Below are 27,152 nucleotides of genomic sequence, written 5' to 3'. Positions count from 1 at the left end.
GAGAAAAACCTCAACCCAAAACAAAACAACAACAACAACAAAAAAAAAAAAAAAAAAAAAAAAACCATGTTTTGAAGATGCCAGAGCACACACATAGTAAAANGAGAAACCCTGTCTTAAAAAGAAACCAAAAACCAAAAACCAAAAACCAAAGAAAGAAAGAAAGAAAGAAAGAAAGAAAGAAAGAAAGAAAGAAAGAAAAAAAAAAAAAAAAAAAAAACCCCAACCAAAAAAAAAAAAAAAAAAAAAAAAAAAAAAAAAAAAAAAAAAAAAAACCCATGTTTTGAAGATGCCAGAGCACACACATAGTAAAACAGATAACAAGTTAAACACATTCAAATTGTTGCCTGGGGGAAAGGAAGCCAACAGAGGGAGAAAAGTGGGGAAAGAAAGAAAGAAAAGGAAGTTGTGTTGACTGACATGAAACTATAAAACAGATTGACTAATAGAATTTTGATATTTTTAAAATTTGTTTTACCTCCCAGCTCAAAATACAAAGAAACATACTTAGCTGTAACGACCATTTCATAGTTATTTGCCTTCACTATATGCAGTGTTTTTCTGGTCTTATTCTTTCCTTTTATTTCTGTTTTATTTTGTTAAATGTGTGTAGAAGTCAGAGGACAATTTGCAGGAGTCAGTTTCTTCCTTTCATGCTATGGATACCAAGAATTGCTCTCAGGTCCTCAGACTTAACCACAGATGCCTTTAATCGCTGAGTTATCTTTGGTGACCCCTCTTTTTTTTTCTTTTTTGAAAGAAAGGTGATTTTATTAAAAAGAAAAACAACAAAAAGGGAGACGGGACCAGAGCACAGGTTAGTCAATCCAGAGCATAGGTTAGTCCATCTGGGCCTTCAGCGTCCTGGTAGTGATCTTGTCTTTTTCAATGATATGGCCAATAATACCTATGCCTGATACAGCATCCCAGTCCACACCATTCAGCATGGCCTGAGAAATAGTTTCAAACAGGTGTTCTGGATCCATGTCAGACTCCCAGAGAGATTCACACATTCCATACATTTTTCCGAGCAGACACCACTGACTAAGAAGTCATCAGTCACCTTGGGGCAGCCAATGAGGTTCAGAGAGCAAATGAAGGGCTTCAGGTCCAAGCCAGCAATGACAGGCTTTGTGTAGTAGGGACCAAACTGTTTCTCATACAAGAGATTGGCCACCATGCTCATCTCATGCTTGACCTGCCTTCAACTCATACAGGTTCAATCAGAACTTGAGTCACTGGGCAACCGTCTGGACGTCAGTGGCCAGGCCGGCCAGGCCTATGTAGAGCCTGTCACCCATGGGAAAGATCTTTTGGAAGTCTGTGGTCACCATCTGAGCCTGGATCCTAAAACGCTTGTCTACAGCGATGGCCACACAGTTCTTTCCCTTCATTGCCATGCCAGCCCCTCCATTATAGGACATACTAGACATGAGTTGCCTGCAAACTGGCTCTCGCCTACTCTTTTATTTAGTGCTTACAACCCAATAAATGTAAGTGTTACTTTCATAATGTCACAGGATACATATAAATGGAAATTTCTATACCTCTTTTCAGAAAAAAGTACATTCCTAGGTAGTAGTGAGAGACCAAACCTTTTGGGTTCATACTTCATCTTAGAGAACCTGACCTACTTAAGGTTGAACTGGAGTTAAGTAATAGACTAGTACCTAGCACCAGTTTCTGGGTTATACTCCCACCCCCACCCCAAACAAGACTTGAGTCTAGCACCAGTTTCCAGGTTATTCCCCAACAAGGCTGTACCTTCAGGTTACAAGCCTGCCCCTGACACTTCACTTCACTTAACAGCCACACTTGGTGGCTGTTAAGCCACCAAGCAGGAGGAAAACAGAAGCTAAGTTTATGGTTTGGCCCCCAGCACCAGCCAATTATGTTAAAGGCCATAATGGCCCCCCAATCAGATGTGTGCCTCTATAAATGCTTGCCTAAAGCTAGGCTCAAGGATCCACTTTCCTGCTATGTCAAGGTTGGCTGGGATCCCAAGCTAAGAGCTTGAATAAAAAGACCCTAATGGAATGCATCAGAATCAGCACCTTTGTGGTCTTTTGGGGTAACATTTCCTGGCACAACAGTAGTTCTTCCTGCTAAACCAGTTTGTCAGATACTCTAAAATCAATTACGTACATAAATGTTCACAGGGAAGGAGCAAAACTATGTCACTTTGCTATTTTATGTAGGTAGATTTTGGGCTGGACTCTTTTTCCTTTCCTGGAGCTGGAGATTGGACTTAAGGCTTCAGACATCCTAAGTACATGCTGCGCCACTGAGCCTTCTCATTTCTATTTCTGACTGAGATTTGGCACTACTCTGTGATAAGCAAACAGTTCCCTAAAGATATGCACGTACTTATCCCAGAAACTGTTACTTTCTTACCTAACATAGCAAAGCAGAATTGAGTTTGCAGATGGAATTAAGGCTGTTAATCTGCTGACCTGAAAACAAGGCGATTACCTTGGATTTTCCTGTTGGTCCCACGGAAACCACAATATCCTCAGAAGCAGATAGAAATTTAAGGATTTTATGAATGTACCACTGAAACCCATGGTTCTTTGCTACAAATGCAAAAGTAATATGCACAATTTATCTGTGAGTATAATTAGAAAGTTGAATATAGTCACGTGCTACAGAGCTTTACTGCAATTCCTAACACTGAGAAAGGAGCTCTAAGCTCCAGGAAGTTATTACTAATGCCAAGTAGTGTTGCTTGGCAACAGAGAAAAAAAAAGCACTAACCAATTTCAGATGCAGCCAGCTGGATACTAGAGTCAACCTTTTCCAGACCTGTCTCTTGATACAAATTCCTAATGGTTTTCATCTTTAACTAAGTCCAGAGATAATTCAAATGATATGTAAATATCACTACCACCATTCATGGCAGATTCTCAAATGTGAGAATTTATAGGTGGCAAGAAGTAGAGAAATACTGGCTTCAGAGAATTCCTTCTGTAACAATCATATCTAAATCAATAAGTATTGGTATCTTTTGGGCCATAGGTCCATTTGAGACTTTCTGGAGAAATACAGAGATAGACTTATAAACATTTTGTTGCATTTTAAGGGTTTTTCAGGATCTGTGTTTATAGGCTCATATTGTAACCACTTAGAATGATATATTTTTTAATGTTGTATTTTATTTTAGTGAGGAATAAAATTCAAAAGATTTACGTGGAATAAGATTCATGTGGAATAAACATTAGAAATGGCCTTAGGTTTCTATTGCTGTAAAAAAGACCAAGACCAAAAGCAAGTTGGAGAGGAAAGGGTTATTTTACCTGGTGGCTCTCAGGTCATAATCCTTCAGTGAGGGAAGTCAGGACAGAAACTCAGAACAGGAACCTGGAGGCAGGAACTGAAGCAAAAACCACGAAGGAGTGCTGCTCACTGCCTTGCTCTCCAATACTTGCTCAGCCTGCTTTCTTTCTTTTTCTTTTTTTTTTTTATCCCAGCTGCTTTCAGGTGATTTTTTTTTTCTGTAATTACATATTCTTTCCCCACAGTGTCAGAGTTGGTAGTTTCTGTGAGGCAAGACAGAAATATAGAGTTCCTGTCGATCCCAAAATGGCGCCTCAGAAAAGAGAATTACATTGACCCCTCAGGACTTCCTTCTTTACTACGACTTTTCTCTTTCTTTCTTTTTTTTTTATAACTTCTTTTCCTTTATTTTATTAGATATTTTCATTTACATTTCAAATGCTATCCCCAAATTCCCCTATTACCCGCCTCCTGCCCTGCTCTCCAACCCACCCACTCCTGCTTCCTGGCCCTGGCATTCCCCTGTACTGGGGCATATGATCTTCGCAAGAACAAGGGCCTCTCCTCCCATTGATGGCCGACTAGGCCATCCTCTGCTACATATGCAACTAGAGACACAGCTCTGGGGGGGTACTGGTTAGTTCATATCGTTGTTCCTCCTATAGGGTTGCAGACTCTTTTAGCTCCTTGGGTACTTTCTCTAGCTCCTTCATTTAGGGGCCCTGTGATCCATCCAATAGATGACTGTGGGCATCCACTTCTGTATTTGCCAGGCATTGGCATAGACTCACACAAGAGAGCTATATCAGGGTCCTGTCAGCAAAATCTTTCTGGCATGTGCAATAGTCTCTGGGTTTGGAGGTTGTATATGGGATGGATCCATGGGTGGGGCAGTCTCTGGATGGTTTTTCCTTCTGTCTTAGCTCCGAACTTTGTCTCTGTAACTCCTTCCATGGGCACTTTGTTCTCCATTCTAGGAAAGAACAAAGTATCCACACTTTGGTTTTCCTTCTTCTTGAGTTTCATGTGTTTTGCAAATTCTATCTTGGATCTTCTAAGTTTGGGGGCTAATATCTGCTTATCAGTGAGTGCATACCATATGTGTTCTTTTGTGATTGGGTTACCTCATTCAGGATGATATCCTCCAGATGCATCCATTTGCCTAAGAATTTCATGAATTCATTGTTTTTAATTGCTGAGTAGTACTCCATTGTGTAAATGTACCACATTTTCTTTATCCATTCCTCTGTTGAGGGACATCTGGGTTCTTTCCAGCTTCTGGCTATTATAAATAAGGCTGCTATGAACATAGTGGAGCATGTGTCCTTATTACCAGTGGGAACATCTTCTGGCCCAGGAGAGGAATTGCTGGATCTACTGGTAGTACTATGTCCAATTTTATGAGGAACCGCCAGACTGATTTCCAGAGTGGTTGTACCAGCTTGCTATCCCACCAACAATGGAGGAATGTCAAAAAGACCACCAACAGATTAGGAAAGGATCTTTACCAATCCTAAATCAGATAGGGGACTAATATCCAAGATATATATATATAAAGAACTCAAGAAGATAGACTCCAAAAAATCAAATAACCCTATTAAAAAATGGGGTACAGAGCTAAACAAAGAATTCTCAACTGAGGAATACCGAATGGCTGAGAAGCACCTGAAAAAATGTTCAACTTCCTTAATCATCAAGGAAATGCAAATCAAAACAACCCTGAGATTCCACCTCACACCTGTCAGAACTGATAAGATCAAAAATTCAAGTGACAGCAGATGCTGTCGAGGATGTGGAGAAAAAGGGACAGTCAGCCTGCTTTCTTATACAACTCAGAGCCACTGTCCAGAGATGGCACCATTGATAGTGCCTCCAGTTAATCTAATGGAAACATCTTCTCAATTGAGGTTCCTCTTCCCAGATAACTCTAGCTTGTGTTAAGATGACTGTGTGTGTGGGGGGGGGGGGGGGGAGAACCAATGAAGACAAAAAGAACTATTTTCAGTTAACCACGAGGAACTAGATTTTCTTTGAAGGGCTGATGATATTTGTTATCAATAAGATCTAACTTCACTACTTCACTGGGTAAAGATCTGAACTCTGAAACCCAGTAACTGTGAGTGTTTCTAGGAGAGATTTTATGAGCCCCACTCCCTTGAACTATCACTTGCAATGGAAGCATCTTGGAAAAGTTAAATATGAAAAAAAAAAAATGGCCATGAATTCCCGAGGGGCAAGACCCAGGAACACTAAGGAACTAAGGAAAAGAAATACAGTGGAGATTTTTTTTCAATTTGTCTATACAATACTTGCTTGAATTTTTAAATTTTATTATCAGAGACACTTAAAAAATTAAAATAAATACTGTGGTCATATGGCAAGTGGTGTGGGGCACTGTGGTCTTTACTGAAGTCTTCTCAGCTCTGAGACACCACCTCATAGGGCTTTCATAACAGAGTACTTAGCAGATCTTGATGGGCTACATTCAGAAGCTGATATGATTACAACTGTTGTGATATGGTTCCAGGACTCCTAGATTGTTTACTGTAATCACTCCTTAGCCTTTTGCCTAAATTCAAGGGCTCAATTTTTATGTTTGATTTGACTTTGGGGGTAGCGTAACTCTCTATCCTCTTCCCTATTTTACAGGATAAACAAAGACCAGATTATGTTATCTGTTTTGTCCAAGGTTAAAAGTAATGCTCAGGAAAAGACTACAATCTTATTGTACTTGCTTAAGAAAAAATTTATTTCTCCAGTCCAATACAGTCATTTGCACAACACTCCTAGACCTAAGGCTTGGGTGACACTGCAGAGGAGGGGACAGAATGATTGTAAAAAACAGAGGACCAGAGACATCTCTGTGAGATGTGTCTGCTAGTAATATCAAAGTTGCATCTATAAAGTCTTGTCAACATGACGACCTAAACATGAGCTGAGCAAGGATGACCCCAGTAGATATGCCAAAGTAGATGGGGGAAAGCCCATGAGACTTCAATCCTACACAAAGAACTACAGGCAACCAAGGAATGCTGAGAGTAAGAGAAATAAGCACATCAATTGTTAGCCAATACCAAATAGTTCGCCCTGAAAACATGCATATGAACAACATTATGCAGATGGAGAAGTTTATATTTAGGAATATATGTGTATATGCATATGCATATGCCCATGTAATAGCAATTAATAAAAAGGATGCCATGAATTTGAAAAAGAGTAGGGGAGGCATATATGGGACAGTTTAGAGGGAGAAAGGAGAAGGGAAAATATAATTATAATCTTAAAAAAAATCTAAAAGAGAAGATTAAAAACAATTCCTTTCAGCATCGTTGTGATAGCTCACTCCTTAACAAATCTGCAGCAGTTCTCTGTTTCAGAAAAACAATGCTGTGTCAAGAACTTTAGAGGGCAGAATTAATATTGACCATGCCCATGAATGGAACCATTTTATGAAAACCAAATAAGACCAGCAGGCCTTTTCTTGTTAGTTTTCAGTCTATGCATGTCAGGCTAGTCATAGAGTCACACAAGCTCAAGCTCAAGTGGAAAACCCTAGAAGAGAGGAATGTAAAGCAGATGGTTACAAAGATACTGAACACATGTAGGATGTATTCGAAGCACTTCATCCCAACATGGAAGAAGCATGAAATGAAAGAGCATCACTTCACAGTCAGCAAAAGAGGTAAAACAAATGCCCTCTGATTCCCTTCTGTGGTTGTTCATGCTGCACTGGTTGTCCTTCAGGGCAAGACATTGCTGGCTGTTTCTAGGATTAAGAAGCAGAGAAGGGAAAGGATGCACTAGAGTGTATCTTGTAATTTACACCGGGGGTAATCCTAAAGAGCTATGCATAAGGGAGAAGCTGGCCTTGCTAAAAGAAACAATATAGCCAAAAGCCCAAGTCAAGGAGGTCTAGCCAGAGATGAGACAGAATACACAAGGAAGTCAGCAATGTGGGCTATTCCTGCAGAAGTTAAGTCATGACTATGAGCTTTCTTATTCAGGAGACTCCGGTATTCACTTCATAGCTACAGATATTAGAGAAGATAGAAATGTAGATCTAAACTAATGGACTAAGACAGAATAACAGACCCTGCCGAGGACTGAATATATCTGAAGGACAGTTCTCACGCTGACATCGATGTGGTATTGCAGGTAATAAACTATGACCTGGCTTAGTTAAGAAACATGAGGTAACAACATGTGGCCCTGAAGGGTGAGGAGTAAGAGGTATACCTTCATGTGTTAGGTTGGATAGGGGGATGAGTACTAAATTGGGTTTTTCAGGAGAAAATCATGCAAGGCTGACTGAGTTTTCGAGAAAATTCTGACCACCGGTAGAACTTGAGGCTGGTTGTCTCAAGACCTGTGATGGCCCAAGGTATCTGCTAAAACTTTTAAATGGCTTCCCACCACTCTGACAGGATACCTAAGATAAACAACTTAAGAAGGAAAGATTTTGTTTTAGCTCAGGTTTCCAGAGATTTCACTCACATTTTCAAGACTATGTAGCTTTAGGACTATGGTTGAAGCAGATCATCACGGTAGGAATTCAAACCAGAGGTGGCTGCTGATTTCACGCCAGCCTGAAAGCAAAAGAAAGGCAGAGACCCGAGTCCTCGGTATACTTTTAAGAACATGTCCCCAATAACCTAACTTCCTTTCAAGAGATCTCTTCTCCTAAATGGTCTTTTCCCTTCCAGGCACATGGCCTTTGGGGGAATTTAACCAAACCACAAGCTGGTGGGAAGAAAGAGCGAGAAGACACAGAACAGACAAGCAAACAAATAAGTTTAAAACCAAGTGCTGAGACCAACATTTACAAAGGATTATGAAGTACTATATGTATCCAAAATAAGTAGTTATTATTTGTCAAGCTGCCTGAGGATCTTGAATTGTTTTGCATATGAGGAATTGAATTGGTTCTTAAATGCTGGCATAAATAAATGGCTTCAGCTGGGAGTCAGTTGCGTACACTAAGGATAGGCTAATGTTAGACTGAGACAGGAACCATGCTACTTAAGAGGTATCTACAGGCAACCCTTGGTTCAGAACTCCTCCAGATCTTTCTGTTGAGTGCCTGAAATTCCTGCCCCTACAAATAATTCTTCAAAATGATGGTCACATTGTCCCTTTAAGGAAATGACCTACAAATACATATAAACTCTTTTAACTGGAGAGAAAGCTTTGTGGATCAGTACTAACTACCTTAGCACATTAGTTCATTACTACTTTTAAAGCAGACCTCTGGGGAAAACTTTTATTTTTAATCAGGCTCAAAAAAAGAAGTGCACAGAATGATGGTTCTAAGGATTCCTTGTAGAAATCTCTTTTACTTATACACACTTCCCAGTCCTTGCAACATAAATTAGTTATAAAGTGGTGGTGTGTAACTTATTCACTTAATAAGAAATTTAATATTTTTAATCACATCCTTCCTCCACCATCCTCTGGATGTCCAAGTCCTTTGCTTCAGCACATTCATATTAATTTGGTTTGGGAGAAATTAATAAATCTTAGCTGGAGCAGTGCATCTTAACACAAAACTACAGTTCACACGCCATCCTGAAGGCCAGGAGCTGCTCATCTGTGGAGTATCATGGAGGCTGCAGTGCAACCTGAAGAGCTGTAATCTCTCAAGGCAGCAACAGATCAAAAGTCCCTTCCTGTGAAAGCTGCACTCTCAGTCCTGTGGCAGTCCCTGGTTTAAAGCTACTACCTCTGCTGGCCAGTTTCCAAAACAGTGACCTCTCTTTTCAATTTCAGTTTATAACCCCGTTACTTCGTGAAAGCCCTGTGCAGGTCAAACCTAGTATTCTGCCGTCCAAGGAGCGCACAAAGTTTTGGGCACTCAGACTAAATGGCTTAGCTTGAAAATCTTTACCCTTGGCAAGTGTTAACATACATATTTCTAATTTAGTAAACTGAAGAAGTGTGTGTGTGTGTGTGTGAGAGAGAGAGAGAGAGAGAGACAGAGAGAGAGACAGAGAGAGAGAGAGACAGAGAGAGAGACAGAGAGANGAGACAGAGAGAGAGAGAGACAGAGAGAGAGACAGAGAGAGAGACAGAGAGCAAGAGAAGAGAGACACAGAGACATAGAGAGATTTCCTGGCATAAAAATGTTTGAATATCTGTTTTCTAAAAGTTAGGTGATATCTTAAAGTGTCAGTTAAACCTGGAAAGACCAAAGTCCACTGATTCATGTCATGCTCCACAACAGGGGTTAGAGGTGGGAGTGGGGTGTATATGAATCTCAGTTACTACAACAAGGCAATACTGCTGAGAAACTAGACGTAACGTGTGCACAGAATTCGATGTTTGCCCTGTCTCCTCCCTCCATGTAAACATTGGTTTTTCATGCCACGAATATCTAATGCTGACCGTTTCTCAGTGCAGCCCAAATGTCCACAGGATTTTCACCTCATAATATGTTGGCGTCTAAAAGTTCCCAAGAGCTTCAGAGATTTACAGACAAAAAATTCTCACTGTCTCCAGTCCTCTGAGTCCAGCTTGTGCTGCTCAAACCGGCGCCTTAATTGAGCTGATCCAGCCCTGCTTTCCGGTGCTGGCCTCCAGAGTGATCCAGTAACCTGAGCTCCCCAGCTCTCAGCCGATCCTATGCAGCGGAAGGAAGCCACTTCCTTTCCCTTGGAGGCAATGCTCAGCCACTGGGTAGGACCACATGTTCAAAGGTGGCTTCGCCTTTTGTATAGGGGGGTTGGGGGGGGAGACCGGCCTGATAGGAGCCCTTTGATATGCCAGGACACACTGCAGGCTGACTGAGCAGGCAACCAACCATGCAACAGCTGGAACCCATTAAGATTGGCAATTTTGGCCCAAGGGAAGAAAGTGCCTTCACATAGGCAGGGCCAAGGATTTGGCTTACACTTGACCATATTTGTAAAGGGATGCTGAAGGGAATTTAAGGCAAAAGGCCTGCGCCTTTCCCCCAAGGCTCTGCTACAAGCTGGAGCAGCTTGCCTGTGGAAGCAATTAGGTGCTGCGTTTGATGGGCTCTCTGTCAGCAGCACATCACAATATACAGGAAAGGTTGTCCGCAATGCAGGCCATTCTGTGAGACCTTCCTTGAGGGAAAATGGCCTGTACACAGGGATGGTATTCAAGCAATGAGGACACTGTGGCGTCCTTCCTCTTCTTGTTATTGTTTGAGCTTGGATCCAGGGCCTCATGCATACTGACTATAAGCTGTACCCCTGAATTATACTCCTAAACCAGTACTATTACTGCTTTTAATAGTAACACGGGTAACATAATGTCTAATGTTAATATATCAGTACTTTCTACCTAATTTTTGTTTAGAAAATTGACTGCTTGGGCTGGGGAAATTTCTACTCAATAAAATGCTTGCCTTTCAACGACAGGACTAGAACTGGATCCCAGAATCCAGATGAAAAAATGCAGAGCCTGGTGCCACATGTTTATAATCCCAGTTCTGAGGAGGCAGGGACATGTAGATTCCTGGCACTCAGAGGTCAGCAAGCATACCCTGTTTAGAGAAGTCCAGGCCAGTGAGAAACTCTCTCATGACCTTCACTTACACTGTGGCACACCACACATCCTAAATAAATAAATAAAATTTAGTGTTGAAAAAAAAAAAAAAAAGGCCAATTGCTGATGAATTAGGTCGAGGAACTGCCTAAACCCTTCCCTTAGTGGCTGATGGTACAAAGGAGACTAAGAGCTCCCAATAAACCTTAAAAAAACCACTTTCCTTATTTTGTTTTGTTACTATACCTTTTTGAAGAATTTAGTTCTCTTTAACTTAATTGCAAGATTTATGTACAGGCTGAGTTAAGTCAGGAGAGGGGAGTGAGCAACAGGCATTCACTGTAGCAGGTCCAGGAATAGCAGATGCAGAGTGGCTCTGGAGCCCAGAGTTTTGATGGGGGGACATTCATTCCCTCAATTAACAGCAACTCATGGTATTCCTAAAACCCCCAGTGATAGATTTCAACTTCAGTAGTCTGATCCTGAATCCAGCAGATGCTACGGAAGCAGGCAGATCCTCAGTTTTCTGGGGACAACTGAGACAACAGTTTCTTAATGCACTAGTTTATCAGAGTTTTTCTGAAAAGCATTCTTTAAAATCCAGCCTAGAGCCTGTTTTTCTAGCTATTCCAATGATTCCCTGGATTAGATTCCTTTCTACATTTAAAGGCTAGAACACTCTCCTATCTGCACCTGATCCTGCCTAGTTCACTGTGGTCTCATTTTGGTGAGCCTGTAAGGTTCTCTTCCATGATCATTTGCATTGGAAGATATGTACAGTCCTTTCCCTATGAACAGCACAGTTGTCATTTATAGCTGGTATTTGTTTTCCTGCTTTTACAAACAGTAAACCCTTCTCATAACTCACAATATCTCTTCTTTATCTTATACCAATCCAGCCAAGGCTGCCATTTCTTGTGAAGAACTCCACTCCCAGGATAGGCTGAGCAAGATTCTAAGATTTTAAAATGGTTCATTCTTGTTTACATCAGTACTCAACACAGTCACTGATTGCTGTACATGATGGGAGTACTTAAAAATTAACTTTCAGAAAAGCTTAAAAAAAAAAAGACTTTAGAGTTTCTTAATCAAGTTTTCTAGAATTAAGGGAAATTACATTGTCACTTTATGAGTCCATGGACCCTTGACAGGGGCCTTCTGCTTTATGGATACAGTAGTTCATAGGCCCTTGTAACACCAAAGAACTTTTGGCCACTGACAACCTAGATCTTTCCTTGAGTGTTAAAGAAGACAAACATGTATAAAACATATAACTTTTGACTGTTATATAATTGTATTTAATAAGTGCTGATAAAACCCACTAATTATAATTATTGAGTACTTCATTACATAACTTGCTATAAAACATGAAACATAAGACACTAACATCCAGCCAGGCATGGTGGTGCATGGCACACGCCTTTAATCCCAGCACTTGGGAGGCAGAGGCAGGCAAATTTCTAAGTTCGAGGCCAGCCTGGTCTACAGAGTGAGTTCCAGGACAGCCAGGGCTACACAGAGAAACCCTGTCTTAAAAAACAAACAAACAAAAACAAACAAACAAAAACCCAAGACACTAACGTCCAGTAGAAATATCACATACAGTTCCTACTTTCATGTACACAATATAGGTACAAAAAAATTCAATGTGTAGTATGTCCTGGGCTGGATTCTGGTGTAAAATGGTATATGTGACAATTTCATGTAACAAACAGTGAAGATAAATCAAGTTAAACAACGAAGAGTCTGTTTTGGATGGCATTTCTAGGGTTACAGCTAAAGCCTGTTGTATATATTATTGAATATACATTTGTATATAGCTAGCGCCTTTGGTCATTAGGGAGAGAGCAAGTGAGGGAGGAAGTTGTTTACCTCATGGCAGCCAAGGAAGCCAAGGAAGAATGAAGGGCCGGGGTCTTAATATCTATTCCCTTTCAAGGTATACCATAGTGACCTCACTTCAAGCATTCAGTTACCTTTCTCCTTCTGTATTGTTTTTGTGTTCTGATTTAGGTTTATAGGTTCAGAGGGTTGAAGACTGTAAAATTAGCACAAATTCAAAATATATCTCCATGTTAATTTACCTTTGAAATGCTATTAATTGAAATCTGTACTTCCCTTTAGCTTAGGCTCCCTCACTGAATATGGTATCTTTTTTCTTCATAGGATGGTTTTTACATAAAGAGGACAGACACACAGAGAATCTCTGAGGTGGCTGTAGTGCTACTCAGTGTTGTGTCAGCCAATAAAAACAACTGTAAGAAACAACAGAAATATTGGAAGCCCAAAGAAATAAATTGAAGCAGTCTTTATACGGAAACATGTCTCTGAGCAAATGTGTTTCTGTGAATTATTTTATTCCTCAGATGGGAAAGACTGTTGTAAAGACACTTAGCACTGTACACAGGCACATCATTGAATGATAATCATTTGTGTATTATGCTCACATTACATTTGAGATGAAAACTTGGAGAGACTGACTCAGTTATTTCCTTAAACAGTTTTGGCTAACTCTTTGACGATGTTCATGAATTTGAGAGCATGTGATTTGAAGACTAAGTGTGTGTTCTCTAATGCACCTTTATTTAATTTCCATCCCCTTAGCTGAAATCTGACGCCAAGGAATGCAAACACAAAAGGGTAGGAAAGGTACCTTTGAGTCCTGAAGCCCCTTTGAGACAAAATTGCATGACAAACATTCCCCTCAGCAATGTCCTCAGGTCTCTGGATGTTGGGCCTTTCCTGAAATGGCCATGTGTCTCTTTACCCCAGATATTTACATAATCACTCCTATTTTATGGTGCAATTTAAAAGCTAAACAAAATAAAACCAAAAATAAGAAAAGGGAAAAAAGTAAAAAGTACCCAAACTTTCATTTATTTTTCTACTTAATTTTTATATTCTTCACTTGAAGAAAAATGCAGATAAATAAGATGTAAATTGGATAACAATTGACAAAAACTAGGCTAGGAAGTGTGCCACTAAGATTTCAAAATAAAGTCAATATTTTAAAATGGTGTCCCCAGACTGTTTATTAATGTAAATAATGGGTCTATTACCACATTCTGGTTTCAATTCAGTGTGGAAAACTAGCCTGAATGTGCCTTTTAATAAAAACTCCACCTTCAGGAGTACAAACACCTACTAAATTTTGCTAATTAGCAAGAGCCGACAGATGACTTCATTATGGTGACCATAATGAAGTATTTTGGAGCTGTTGAGGCAGAAAAGGAAATGATGGAGTTTCACTTAAAATCACACCTTGGACAGGGAAAGAAGAAAAAAGTAGAGGAGTGGATGAGTGTGTTTGTTATTTTGCTCATTGTTTCATCCAAGTCTCTCTGTCTCAGTCTGTCCATCTGTCTGTCTGTCTCTGTCTCTGTCTCTGTCAGTCAGTCTGTCTCTGTCTCTGTCTCTGTCTCAGTCTGTTTCAGTCAGTCAGTCTGTCTGTCTCTGTCTCAGTCTGTCTATCTGTATGTCTGTCTCACACACACTCTCTCTCTTATTCTGTCTGTCTGTCTGTCTGTATCTCTCTCACACACACACAAATACCCACACATTCTCTCAGTCTGTCATCTGTCTGTTTCTCTCTCTCTCTCTCTCTCTCTCTCTCTCTCTCTCTCTCTCTCTCTCACACACACACACACACACACACACACACACACCACATCAGCTGTGCAAACTATGAGACCGGTTACACCATTGTTATGACTGTTTATCAAACTAGGCAGCTAATATCCTTTCAGAATGCTTTAATGAAGAAATTAGGGTATGATCTGGAACCAGCATGCTCACAGCTATCCTCTGTTGTTATGCCCTTATCCTACAGTCTGCCCATGAAACCTCTAAGACTCCTATGGAGGCACTCTAACTTTTCCCCCTCCTTTGTAACTCAGGCACCTTTGTCTTAGACAAAATGATACTTGAAGTTTCAATTTCCTTAGAGTTCTTTAATGAATTTTGAAGTAGAATCTGTGAAACATAATAGCCTTGAAAAACCTGGCCCATTTACTCTAATGGTCCCTTACTGAAAACAGACAAACTCATTTTCTAACTGATGTTCCCTTTTTCTCTCAGCTCGTTAAATAATCTAATTTGGAAGCTTTTAAAGTGGAACAGAATCCCCAGGTAACCACCGTCCTTTCCTTGTACCTACTAAATGCTGGCTCCTTTGTATGACTTTTCAAGATGATAATGGTTTACTTTATCCTGAAATATATTTTATCCTATATTTTGCTTTGTGAAATGATTCTTATGGCAAGAGAACATGTGGAGAGAGGAATGGGTTTCCAAGACAAAGGGGAAGGGATGGGGAAGACAGAGAAAGAGGCTAATTTTCCAAGGGTAAATCCATCTATATGCTATAATCTGTACATAGCAATCAGTTACTTTTCCTGGCTTTCTTCCCTGCCACCCAGAGCAGCCAAGACTATTACAAGATTCACTTGAAGGGACACTGAATTAAGTGGAAAAGAAGCAGACATTCAAGTCTGACAGTTGGTTTTGACTCCCACCCACTAAGAGAGAAAGAAGTTTATTGTTTCAGTTGATACCTGGTTTTTGGTGATATATTGTTTGTTGCTGTTATTTTTAGAGTGGTTCGGTTGATTTATTTTGAAAGTTGGGTGTAAGAAAAGCCCTTCTTATTCCTTGGAACAAGTCCACGGCTTAGCCTACAAGCAAAAGAAACTGTTTGGTGTCACTCATTTTCTGGTCCCTACATGTAAATGAAGCCTCAAGAGACTTACTCAGCAACCCCAGGAACTGGATGGACATCATTCACGTGGGCGCTTCACTCTTCTCCCCAAGCAGTGTATGCATTATTGAAAACTAGAGAGGATGTAATAATCCAAACCTCTCTCTCTCTCTCTCTCTCTCTCCCTCCCTCCCTCTTGGTTTTCAAGACAGGGTTTCTCTGTGTAGCCTTGGCTGTCCTGGAACTCGCTCTGTACACCAGGCTGGCCTCGAACTCAGACCTTACCATGAAGCATATGACTTGTCTCTAAAAATTTTTTTAATGAGGGCTGACTCATAGCTTTAATCTCAGTGCTGGGGAGGCAGAGTCATGCAGATCTTTGTGAGTTTGAGGTTGACATAGTGATTTCCAGGATAGCCAGAGATACATAGAGAGATGCCATCTTATAAAGGACAGATTCAAGGGATATACATTTTTTAAAAACCTATGTTTAATTTAAATAAAAGATCGGACATAAAATATTTTTATTATATTTTGGAAGATATCTATTCATTTGACTTACAGATGATTAATTAAGTTACTATTGATCCTATAAATTATTTGTAAAGTTCTTTTTCATATATTATCCTTTCTGTTCTCATATTTCCATTCACCTCTATATAGATATAAATTCTAACTTTGGTTTAATTTACCACCATTTCCTCTATTTCATTGACCATATTAACTACTTAAAATGTTTTGCCTGTTATTCCAATATTTTGGGGGAATAAAAGTTCTGTTTCTACAGTTTTTTTTCTCTTAGTTTCAAATTATATTGGTCTGTCTCTTGGTGACTTTTAAAATCAAGAACTAGGACATCAAATATTTAAAATTACTGTCAATTCCATCAATCTTCAGCATATATCTTCGGCATATACTCTTTCCTTGCTAAATAGAATCGTGAGAACTGAAGAGATGGCTTAGTGGGCAGGAGTTCTTGTGTGCAAGCATAGGGATTCATGGATCCTCAGCCCCTGTGTAGAAACGGAGGGATAGCAATGAGCTTGTGTTACTCCAGCAGTTCAACTGGGATGACAGGGGAGTCTCTGGGGATCCCTGGCTGGCAGGTCAAGAAGTGGTTAGCTTCATGTTCAATGATAGGATGTCCTCCTCTGGCCTCTGGACGCACAAGTGCTTACACATACACACACACATACCCACACTGAATTAAATATGAGATAGTCATTCAGGTCATATGTCATAGCAATTACATGGAGATTTTATCTGGACATAGAAGTTTGATGTCAATCCTTTCTAAGAATCAAGGTGATTATTCTGTCAACAGCAAAGTTTAGGAAGCTGTTTCAACTTACTGTAGTCAGCCAGGACTTTTGTTTTTCCTTATTGCTTCTTTGTCCATGCCTGTTACTATTTTAAGGATCCTAATTATTTTAAGGATCACAATTGGAAAGAAAGTACCATTGTCTTTAAGATTTAATTTTTCCCTGTGTTGAAAGTCATTCATTTTAGGTCATGGCCTACTGTGATGTCCTAAGGCCAGCACCTTCCATGGGTAAGAACTATTTGTTTTATTTCAAATAAGGCATTTTTGCTAGTGGCTCACTTGTTATAAGGTATAGAGGACTGATCATTTCTGACACTAGACACTGGCTAAGCTTGCAGAATCAGGCTCCCTGCAATAGAAATGAAATGTTAAATATTCTTTATGGCATTTTAAATTAATTAATTAGATGCTGAGGACTGACCCTGTACTAAACAGGTACTGAGCTACATCCCAGCCTAAGATATTAAGTAGTTTTTTGAGAGTTCATAAACTGTAGTTCATTCACACTACAGTTCATAAACACTGTGTACAGTTATTCCAACAGCTCTCCATCTTAAAAGAATTAAGCATTATTAATGTGCCTAGGACACAGAGTAGAGAAAAGGAACAAAGGTGGTAGAAACTGTGAGAGCTTTGTCTGTGAGCAGGTATGCTAACACAAACCTACAGTTAAGCTTTGCTAAGGCTCAGTTCCATGGACTGCATGAGGGTAAAGCAGCTTTGTGTAGAAGAAAAGTCCGGTTAATGTTGGAGTTATGAGCTGAGGTTACACTGCCAATAAGTAGGAGGCAGGTGTTTAAGAGCAGGCATTGTGGGCTCATGGCTCTGTCTTTGGGGAAAAGACTGCAGAGAGCTTTTTCCACACATTGATTAAAGCAGCCAGAATTTAAGGAAGGCCTACTTTATAGGCTGAGTGACCATGAGTAGTTCTCAGGTTACTGCAGAAGCAGTAGTGGTCCTACAGAGCTGAAGGACCAAAATTTACCCTGACACCCTGGCTCAGAGCATCATTCTTTGCTAGTTTTATTTCCCTGGTGGTGGCAGAAAGAGCAGTGCCTTAGGCCACCCCCATGGCATTACAGCTAGTATTTTAGAATGTGTATCTTTGTTATTAAGAAGTTACAGGAGGGGCTGGAGAAATGGCTCAGCGGTTAGAAGCACTGACTGCTCTTCCAGGGACTCATGAGTTCAATTCCCAGCAAGTACTTGGTGGCTTACAACCATCTGTAATGGGATCTGAGGATCTGATGCACTCTTCTGGTGTGTCTAAAGACAGCTACAGTTACTCATATACATAAAATAAGTAAATAAGTCTTTAAAGAGAGAGAGAGAGAGAGAGGAAGGAAGGAAGGAAGGAAGGAAGGAAGGAAGGAAGGAAGGAAGGGAGGAAGGAAGGAAGGAAGAAAGAAAGAAAGAAAGAAAGAAAGNAGAAAGAAAGAAAGAAAGAAAGAAAGAAAGAAAGAAAGAAAGAAAGAAAGAAAGAAAGAAAGAAAGAAAGAAAGAAAGAAAGAAAGAAAGAAGTTACAGGAGATTATATCTTGAGTCAGGAAACATTGCACTGATAGGGGTATCACACTTGGTAATGAAAGAAAGAACACAAGCCTGCAACTCTGAATGATTTGTTATTTCTTGAACTTTTCACTGATGGATGAAGTGGAAATTTTAAGGGTTCTTTGGAACAGTTCTGGTCTGTTTGCCTGAAAATCAGCAATTCAGTTCACAGGTTAGCAGCAGCAGTGGATTTGTTAATCCATTCACAAACACTTCATGGATACACCAGCACTTCCAGTTTAGTAGAGTCTGGAGAGCAAATAAGAATCAGCAACAGTGGCACTACCTCGCAGAGAAAGCCAGGCCTCAGCCTCAGCACAAGTCAGCAGGAGGGGCTCTGAGGGACACCAGGAAGAGTTCCCAGGTGTGCCTCTCTCATTGAAGTGAAAATCAGCAAAGATTCAAAGATTCAAGATCAACAATCACTGCACAGCTAACTCTATAAGCAAGCCTAGCTCAACCTCCATCCGTCACTGTCCCTGGAGTGCTTTTTATACTCTCTCCAAACATCACACATCCTCCATGGGTCTTGCTTCAGCATGTGCATGTCTCAGCTGACAGCCCGAGTCCTCAGACGAAGCAAGAAACTGCCACAAGAAGTTTTTTGGTGTGTTTCTCTCTATGAAACCCAGACAAAAGGAACTCAACTATGCAATGTAAGGCAGACCAATACATGTGTGGTGGTAGCAAAGAATCCTTCATCACATATCCTTCATGTGCTTGCTTTAGCAAAAAACATCCTTTCTCCTGTGTTCACCTCAGGAAAATACTCATTCATGTATTTGCCCCAGCAAAACACCATCCGACATATCTGACTCTCCAATGAACCCTTAGGTTTCCAGTTCAGATGGATTTTTTGAAAACTTGTATTTCATTCATCCATGAAGATTCCTGTTCACTCATTAAAACAACTCAGAGCTCATACCTATCATCCTGGGGTAGGGTGGGTGGGACATCAGTGAGGAGGAGGATTGCCATGAGATCAGGACCCTGTTGGCTCTACAGTAACTTCTAGATCAGCCCTGGTTACAGAGAAAGACTGAAAATAAAAACCCTCAGTTCAAATATGACTTTGTCCCTTAATGGTTTCCAGACATGTCTCTTCCTATAGAACCCCCTATGCCACAGCCACAACACAATATAGTAACCTGGCTGGGTGTGGCTGCCTACTGTATTTTAAGCTCCTTTCACATAATGTTTATCATTGTGCCTATCACAGTTTTACTCTGTGACTATTTATTAAATTAAGGGAGTAAATGAATGTAGTGTTGGTCTGACTTTCTCAGGCCAGACTGCAGTAGAACATGGCAGCATTCTTGAGTTAGTGCTTTATCATCAACATGCCAGGACAGTTCTACTCAAGCCTTAATTGCCAATATACATGTGTTACATGCCTAGTGAGTTTTATGAACTGTGGTAGGACAGAGAGTTCAAATATGAATAAAGCAGAGTTTATAGTCTAGAAATGATTAAAATGCGAAGGCAGATAACTTTAATGTAATGTCAACCTTGAGAGAGAACCCACAGGTAGTAGCAATATGAGTAAAAGAAAGAGAGTATGAACTTTTAGTCTGGGGTTCTATTAGGTAGTTTTGGCACTGATAATCTTGCTAAACTTACAAAAAGTAAAAAATTTTTGAAATAAAATCTAATCTCTTAAGCCATGCTAGCCTGAGACTCACTATATAGCCCAGGCTAACCTCAAACTTGTTCTAATCCTCTAGCCCCACTCTTCTTATTATCAGGGTTGGGGGTTGATCATGGATTTACCTGCTACCTATTATACATCATACATTATTCTCATTGCCTTAAAATTGCAACATTTCACATGAAAAAGAAATCTGAAAGGATAATAGTATCTTCAGTTTGATTATTCAACAAATGACTTAAGAAATTTGTGTTGGTTCACAAGCAGGCATGCACAGATGGGCAGTCTTGTTTCATTCCTGGCTCTCTTATAAATGGACATAATGTCTAAGTTACATAGGGTGGGGGTACATACTGGGCTAAGAAGTAAATTCCATATCTACTTTCTGTTATCCATTTGTTACCACTTTATCTGGTGGTGGGGCCTAGGAGAATGGAATCGATAAATGAGGTGGAGTAAAGTCTCATGTAACAGTCCACTTTATTCAGAGCATCAGCCAATTTATACCCTGAAGGTTAAGAGGAATCAAGTGAGTAAAGTACAATCACAAGTGCAAATCACCATGTGTGGTGGACAAATTGCACAAACAAAAACATTTATTTCATAAAGGCATATAAACAAATAACAATAGCCAGTTGTTAATTAATAAACTCACTCTTATCCACTACACCTGGAAGAGCATGAAAACACATTCCAAGAACAGTTTTGTGTTTTTGAAGAAAATGAGGTCACAAGACTCTTGTCCTGTGTTCTTGGAGTTTTCTCACAAGTAAGCACTCAGAATTCTCCTCATGTGACTCCATTCTTGGACCGTGTTTCAACAAACAATTTGACCTTGGGTAAATCACATAAAGCCATTAGCTTTAGTTTTATTATCTGTAAAACAGGAATGAAAAAGTTACACTGTATGGCAGTTGTGATCATTAGAATGCAAATTATAATTGAAGTTACCAACAGAGTTCACAGCTTCATCAGTATTCTGAAGACATAATGGTCTCCATGGTGATGATGGTCTCCACAGTGTGACCATGCTTTTTCACTGCTTACTTTCTCTTGTAGGTATGCTGGGCTGGAAAGATGGCTCAGTGGTTGAGAGCACTGACTGCTCTTCTGGAGGTCCTGAGTTCAAGTCCCAGCAAACACATAGTAGCTCACAACCACCTGTAATAGGATCCAGTGCCCTCTTCTGGTATGTCTGAGGAGAGTGCCAGTGTATTCACATACATAGACTAAATAAGTAGAATTTAAAAAAAAAAAAAAAAGCATAATTTCCTAGCCAAGAGCAGCTGCTGTCTTGAGAATTTGAGGTTCTGTCAGTAGCTTTTATGCTGCAAAAATCTCCAGTACAAAAGCTACAGAGTATTACACCAGTTTCTATGTCTCTTGAGTACAACTGTATGAAATAAATTGAAAGAAAGACTGAAAATGCTGTATAACCCTGTTTTCTCTACTGGTGATAGGGAACGGATTTGACAGGAGACCAGCAACTTAGAGAAGTCCTATGACTCCAAAGACTTGACAAAGCACATCTCAGCATGTCAATGTGACGCCCTCCACATTTAACGTACATCCCAGAAAGCTTACAGCATGGCCCCTTGGCCACCCTGAAGGCCAGAGCCGTGAAATTGGCACATGTGGTTGAGAATAGATCTTGAAGAATGACCTTCAGACTGATAATGTCAGTATCACTTGGAAACTTGCAGAGATACATGTGTTTCATCAAGATCTGCTGACTCAGAGACTGAACTTAAAATATCTTCAGCTGATTCTTATGCCCATGCAAATCTGAGAAATATTAAATTGGTCAATAATGAGGAAGAATTACACTCAGATCCATCTAACTTCTCATTTTATGTTTTTTTGGACAAGCCACTTAATCTCTTTGTACTCTGTAAATTGGAAATATAATAGTTCCTACAGCACAGAACTATCAAAGGGCAAATACTCTGACAATTATAAAGCATTGGCACAGCACAGTAAGAGAAATGAGTGTTTGTGTTTTACAAATTCACATAACACGGAAGTAGAAACAGAAAATTGTGAGCCTTCAGCCATTAACTCGGCATCCTCTAACCCTAACTCTTCCTGCAGGTGAAGAGCTATGAAGAGAGATGTTGGGTTTGAGTGGATCAGCTATGCAATCTTGAGATAGCTCAGAAAAGGTCAGCAAACTTCCTACATACCAATTGCATGCCAGATGCACTTAAATTCTTCCATCTTTCACAATCATAAACCTTTTCTTCTCTTTAAATCTGTTTGCTAAGAAAAGCAGAGCGCTCCCAACTGAAACCAAGGCGTCTGTTTTTAATTATTTTCATGACTGATGCCTAACTCTGAGATTAAAATGCTTGTTATAATGACATTTACAAGAATATCATCCATGTTTACAATAGGAATTTGATTTTACTCCCTAACCTGTTGATAACAATCTATGATTACATCTCTGATTTGACCCTAACCATGAACTAGTTTAACAGTAGTATGCATAGACAGTAGAAATTAAGAATCCAGAGAAAGGCATTTTAAAACTGTACATTGTGTACATGGGCAATATATCTTCTGAGAATTGAATTCTGTCTTATGCATGCTAAGTGTAATCTACCACTAAAATATACTTCCTGCCCATGTAAATACATTTTACAAGTTATGGAAAATTAACTTTAAAATGTATACTATAATTTTTTAGTAAGAATAGGGTGCCACTAAGTTGCCCTGTCTGGTTTGAATTGCTTAGACTTCAGTGATCCCTCTGCTTCTGCCCCCTAAGCAATTGGGATTATGGCTCATGCCACTGCACCTGGGTAAAATGCATTCTGTAAAATCCAAACTTGCTGCAGTTATCAAATGTTAGAATCATTGTATGACTATTATTTTGGGCAGAAGGACAGAAACATAAAAAGATATGCAAAACAGTATCTTAATGTAATTAGGAAAGATTAAGAAAACTATAGGAAAAGATTCTAAATATTTGTACAGTACATAATTAGAGCATGATTGAATTAATATTTCACAAACCTTAGAAACTTGAAATGTTAATCTATAGATGATTATTTCATCATAGTCATCTTTAATCTATGGTAACTGGAGTAAATTGTTTTCAGGTTGACTTAAATATGCCTTCTGAATCATCACCATCTTTATACATAAAATTCTATCAAATAGTCAAGTGGGGAACTCTTCTTTTCTTTTCTTTTTTTTTTTTTTGGAGACAGGGTTTCTCTGTGTAGTCCTGGGTGTCCTGGAACTCACTTTGTAGACCAGGCTGGCCTCAAACTCAGAAATCTGCCTGCCTCTGCCTCTGCCTCCCAAGTGCTGGGATTAAAGGCATGTGCTACCACGCCCGGCTGGGGGAACTCTTCTATAAGTCCACATACATATCCTTATATAGACAAAGGTATGTAACCAATCACAATTAATATACAAACTGTGTTATGTAAATTTTTTTAAAGATTTATCTTCTTTTTATTCATGTGTATATAAGTGTGAACATTTGAGTACAGCTGTCCTTGGAGGCCAGAATAGGACATCAGCTCCCCTGGAGTTGGCATTGCAGGTAGTTGTGACCTCACTAGTGTGGATGCTGGGAACCTCACTCAGGTCCTGGGTAACAGCAGCAAGTCCTCTCAACCAGTGATGCTGCTTTTCAATCCCAAGAGTCACATAAATTCCTAAACAGAGACCATGATACTGTTTGCCTTCTGTGCTGGGTAATATTTGTCTCAAGTAATGCAATATCTTTCTGAGAAATAACATTCTCCTGCTGCTGTAAGTATAAGTACTTAAAATATAATTAGAAATTATGTTGATTGAGGACAACTACAGCAGTAGGTCCTTCTCTAGGGTGTATGGCCTCCACAGCGATGGGTTAGTAAGCCTAAGGAGCTTCTTTTTTGTAATGGATGACGACTATTAGAAAATCCAAGTAGCGAGAACAAGTTGGGAGACTTGGCCACACCCTAATCTATACCACACAACCCCTATGTATGAAATTATCAAGACCCAATCATCTATCTACAACACAACCCTTATGTATGAAATTATCAAAATACAATCAAATAAAAGCCTAACATCATCTGCCAGGAGGGGAAAGACTCTGGGAAAACCTTCTCACTGGAGAGGATTTCTTTTGTACCAGCTTTTGCTCAGTTTGCTCTGCTAGGTCATTATAATGCTGAAGTTTTTGAATTCTTTTTAATTACGTGGACAACCTCTCCTATGTACAAAATGTGACTTTGTTTTATGTACTCAAAGTTTAGTTAAAGCTTAAGACTCTCAGAATTCATTTGTAACAGAGGAAATGAGAGAAAGGAGCAGGAATCTCACAGCTGTCATGTTCCTTGATGCATTCCAAGTGAATTTGTCAAGGAATCTACTGTGAGGGTGAAAGACCTCATTTGCTTAATAATACACTGGCTCAAGACATCATTTGCCAACCTAACTGAGGAAACTAAGTATGTAACCAGCACATGGGCCCCATGTGAGCCTTTCTCTCTCTGTGTTGCTATTTGGCTTTTCAGAGTCCACCCCTTCCCCTTGGTGGGGAGGGAACAAGAATACACAAAGGCTGTTATAGACTATGGAACATCTGTGTGATATTATTTCAAAACACAGTATAATGGCTTGGTGAGAACCAAAGACTAGAAGCAAAAATATACAATGGCAAAGCCCAGTTGACTGGTGCTAGGAAGAAAGGAACAGAAAGGAGAAATTGCTGGTATTATTTGAAAGGGGTTTTTAATGTTTGTGCTTTGAGTTTTTGTTCTGTTCCACAGACCTCCAATAGAGGCCAAATCTTCCTCTACAGGGCAGAGCTACAGAATACACACATCTTCCTGTCCTTTGGTTGCAGCAAATTCTGGCTTATTGATAAGGGAGATGAAGGAGACAAGACTGCTTTTGGATAAGCTTCAAACAGAGAACTACAATAAATATGTATAAACTTTCCACTTGGCAGACATAGTTGAGGTGAGGATGTGTTATAGTATGTTTTATATGGACACTTTCTATAAGTAGTAAGTCTTTGTTTTTCCATAAAGTTGATTATGGCTTCTTATCTCTATGATAAGAGATATTATATGATATATGATAATAGATATCTCTTTTTTTCTTCTTTTGTTGAATGAAAATTCACTACTGCAAATGGAAAACTAGAAGGACAAAGTAATATGAGTTCCTGAGTAGATTCTTTGTCAGATCATAGGATTAATTTTGAATTTTAACATATTTGCTTTTCATAACAAAATGTGTATATAGGTTGTTTTAAAGAAAAAAAACTTGCTTATTAGAACAGCAGTCACAAGAATTCTGAGACTTAAAATGGTGGCATTGTGGGAAGTTATATCTCATATGTTACATCTATAATTAGCTTCCTTTTTGGAGAGTAATCTGATCTGGTAATATATGCCAAGAAGTTTTTACATGTTAAGTATTTTAAAATATTGAAACCATTTGTTATTAATTTCACTTTAAATAATATGATTTCAAAAAGTGATCAAGTTCATTTAGGTGAAAAATGTCCTAAAATGATGACTGAAAATATTTAATATGAGAGTTTGGATACTGCTACTTGAAAAAAGAAATCAAAAAGAGACAGTGTTTGTATGGTATGCTTACAGGATGGTGCCACTGAAGGTACCAAAGACTGGAAACAAAATCCTCTGAAGAGCAAATAAACTTGCTGGTGATGTACTATTCAGGACAAGTTTGGTAAACACAGTAACAAATGGAAAGGTGTACATGAAATAACATTAAATGACTAAGATAGAATATCAAATAATATGAACGAAAACCAGAGCTAAACATGCTATAAAAAATGAGATAAAGTGGTTTAACATGTTTATTAGACTCTTTTCTCCTTCTAAATGTACTTTCATAAAACATGAGACTCTCTTTCCTAAAGAATGTTCAACTATGGTTTCAGGTTTCCAACAGAAGCATCAGCTAGCTGAAGCAGGTTGGCATGAAAATCATTATCCATTGTTACCAATGCTGAGGGGCACATCACAAGGGCCAGCTTACAGAGCAACAGGAGTCCTGTTTGCTTTCTACCACAGGAACAAGAAATTTTGTTTTCTTATTTACCTTTTTGAGGTAAAAATACATTGATAGTAATGAGAACATTCTGCCATACTATTAAAAAGAAATGCACAATTTTATATTCTATGTAAATTTATATGACTAATGCATGACAAACACATATTTGGATATTAACCAACATTAAATTCTGAAACTGCCACATTTTTTTTTCTTTTGGGTTTGTTTTTAGCCTTCAGCTTTCATTTAAAATGTTTTCCCGTTGTATGAAATCGCAACTTGCTGTACGTCTTTGTTCAAGTCTATGCCTCTCTTGAAATGCTGTCCTCGTGTTCCACTAAATTTGTTATTTTCATTCATGCTTAATTTGTTTAGGGGATTTGGATTTTATATATTACTTTGAAATTCATTTTTTCCGTTAATCCATATTGGACTTTTATATATCTATAAAGAAAAATCCAATTTACTTATTTTAAAAACTGCTAACTTTACTTATTTTAAAAACTGTTAACAAATAATTCCTGATGATGGCGGGCGCCGCGGAAGACGTGCGGATGCTCTTCGGAGCTGCCGTCCGAGCTGCGCTGGAGGCTTGGCCTGCTTTACAGCTGACTTGGAGCTGGAAGAGATAGAAGATTTTCTTGGGGAGCTGATGACCACTGAGTTTGATACAGTTGTGGAAGATGGGAGTCTGCCCCAGGTGAGCCAGCAGCTACAGACCATGTTCCACCACTTCCAGAAGGGTGATGGGGCTGCTCTTCAGGAGATGACCTCTCAGATCAACCAAAAAAAGTGCAAAGTCACGGCTACCCCACTTACAACAGCCAAAGAAACTGATGTGGCTGAAGATGATGTGGACAGCGTGGAAGAAATGGAGGTGAAAGAGGTGACAGCTACTAATGATGGGGCCATAACTGACGAGGTCTGCCCACAGCCTCAACCCTCTGATCCAGACACCCAGACTATTAAGGAAGAGGATATAGTTGAAGACGGTTGGACCATTGTCCGGAGAAAGAAATGAGCAGGGCAGTACATGTTTTGGGCCCTCGAGTTTGTTAAATGTTATGAGACTTATAGGAGCTGTTTGGGGGGCTATACACCTCTGTTCTGGAAACCAT

At 39.4% G+C, this 27,152-nt stretch overlaps 2 pseudogenes; one reads left to right on the top strand and one right to left on the bottom strand.

Moving 5' to 3' along the window:
- Nucleotides 1-839: 839 nt before the first annotated feature.
- On the bottom strand, nucleotides 840-1,433 carry LOC110284351 (annotated as a pseudogene).
- Nucleotides 1,434-26,558: 25,125 nt separating this feature from the next.
- LOC110284257 lies at nucleotides 26,559-27,146 on the top strand (annotated as a pseudogene).
- Nucleotides 27,147-27,152: the final 6 nt, after the last annotated feature.

Source organism: Mus caroli, chromosome 17, assembly GCF_900094665.2.
Source record: "Mus caroli chromosome 17, CAROLI_EIJ_v1.1, whole genome shotgun sequence".
Lineage (NCBI taxonomy): Eukaryota > Metazoa > Chordata > Mammalia > Rodentia > Muridae > Mus > Mus caroli.
The sequence above is the reverse complement of the archived record's forward strand: the minus strand, read 5'-3'. Positions and strand labels throughout refer to the sequence as shown.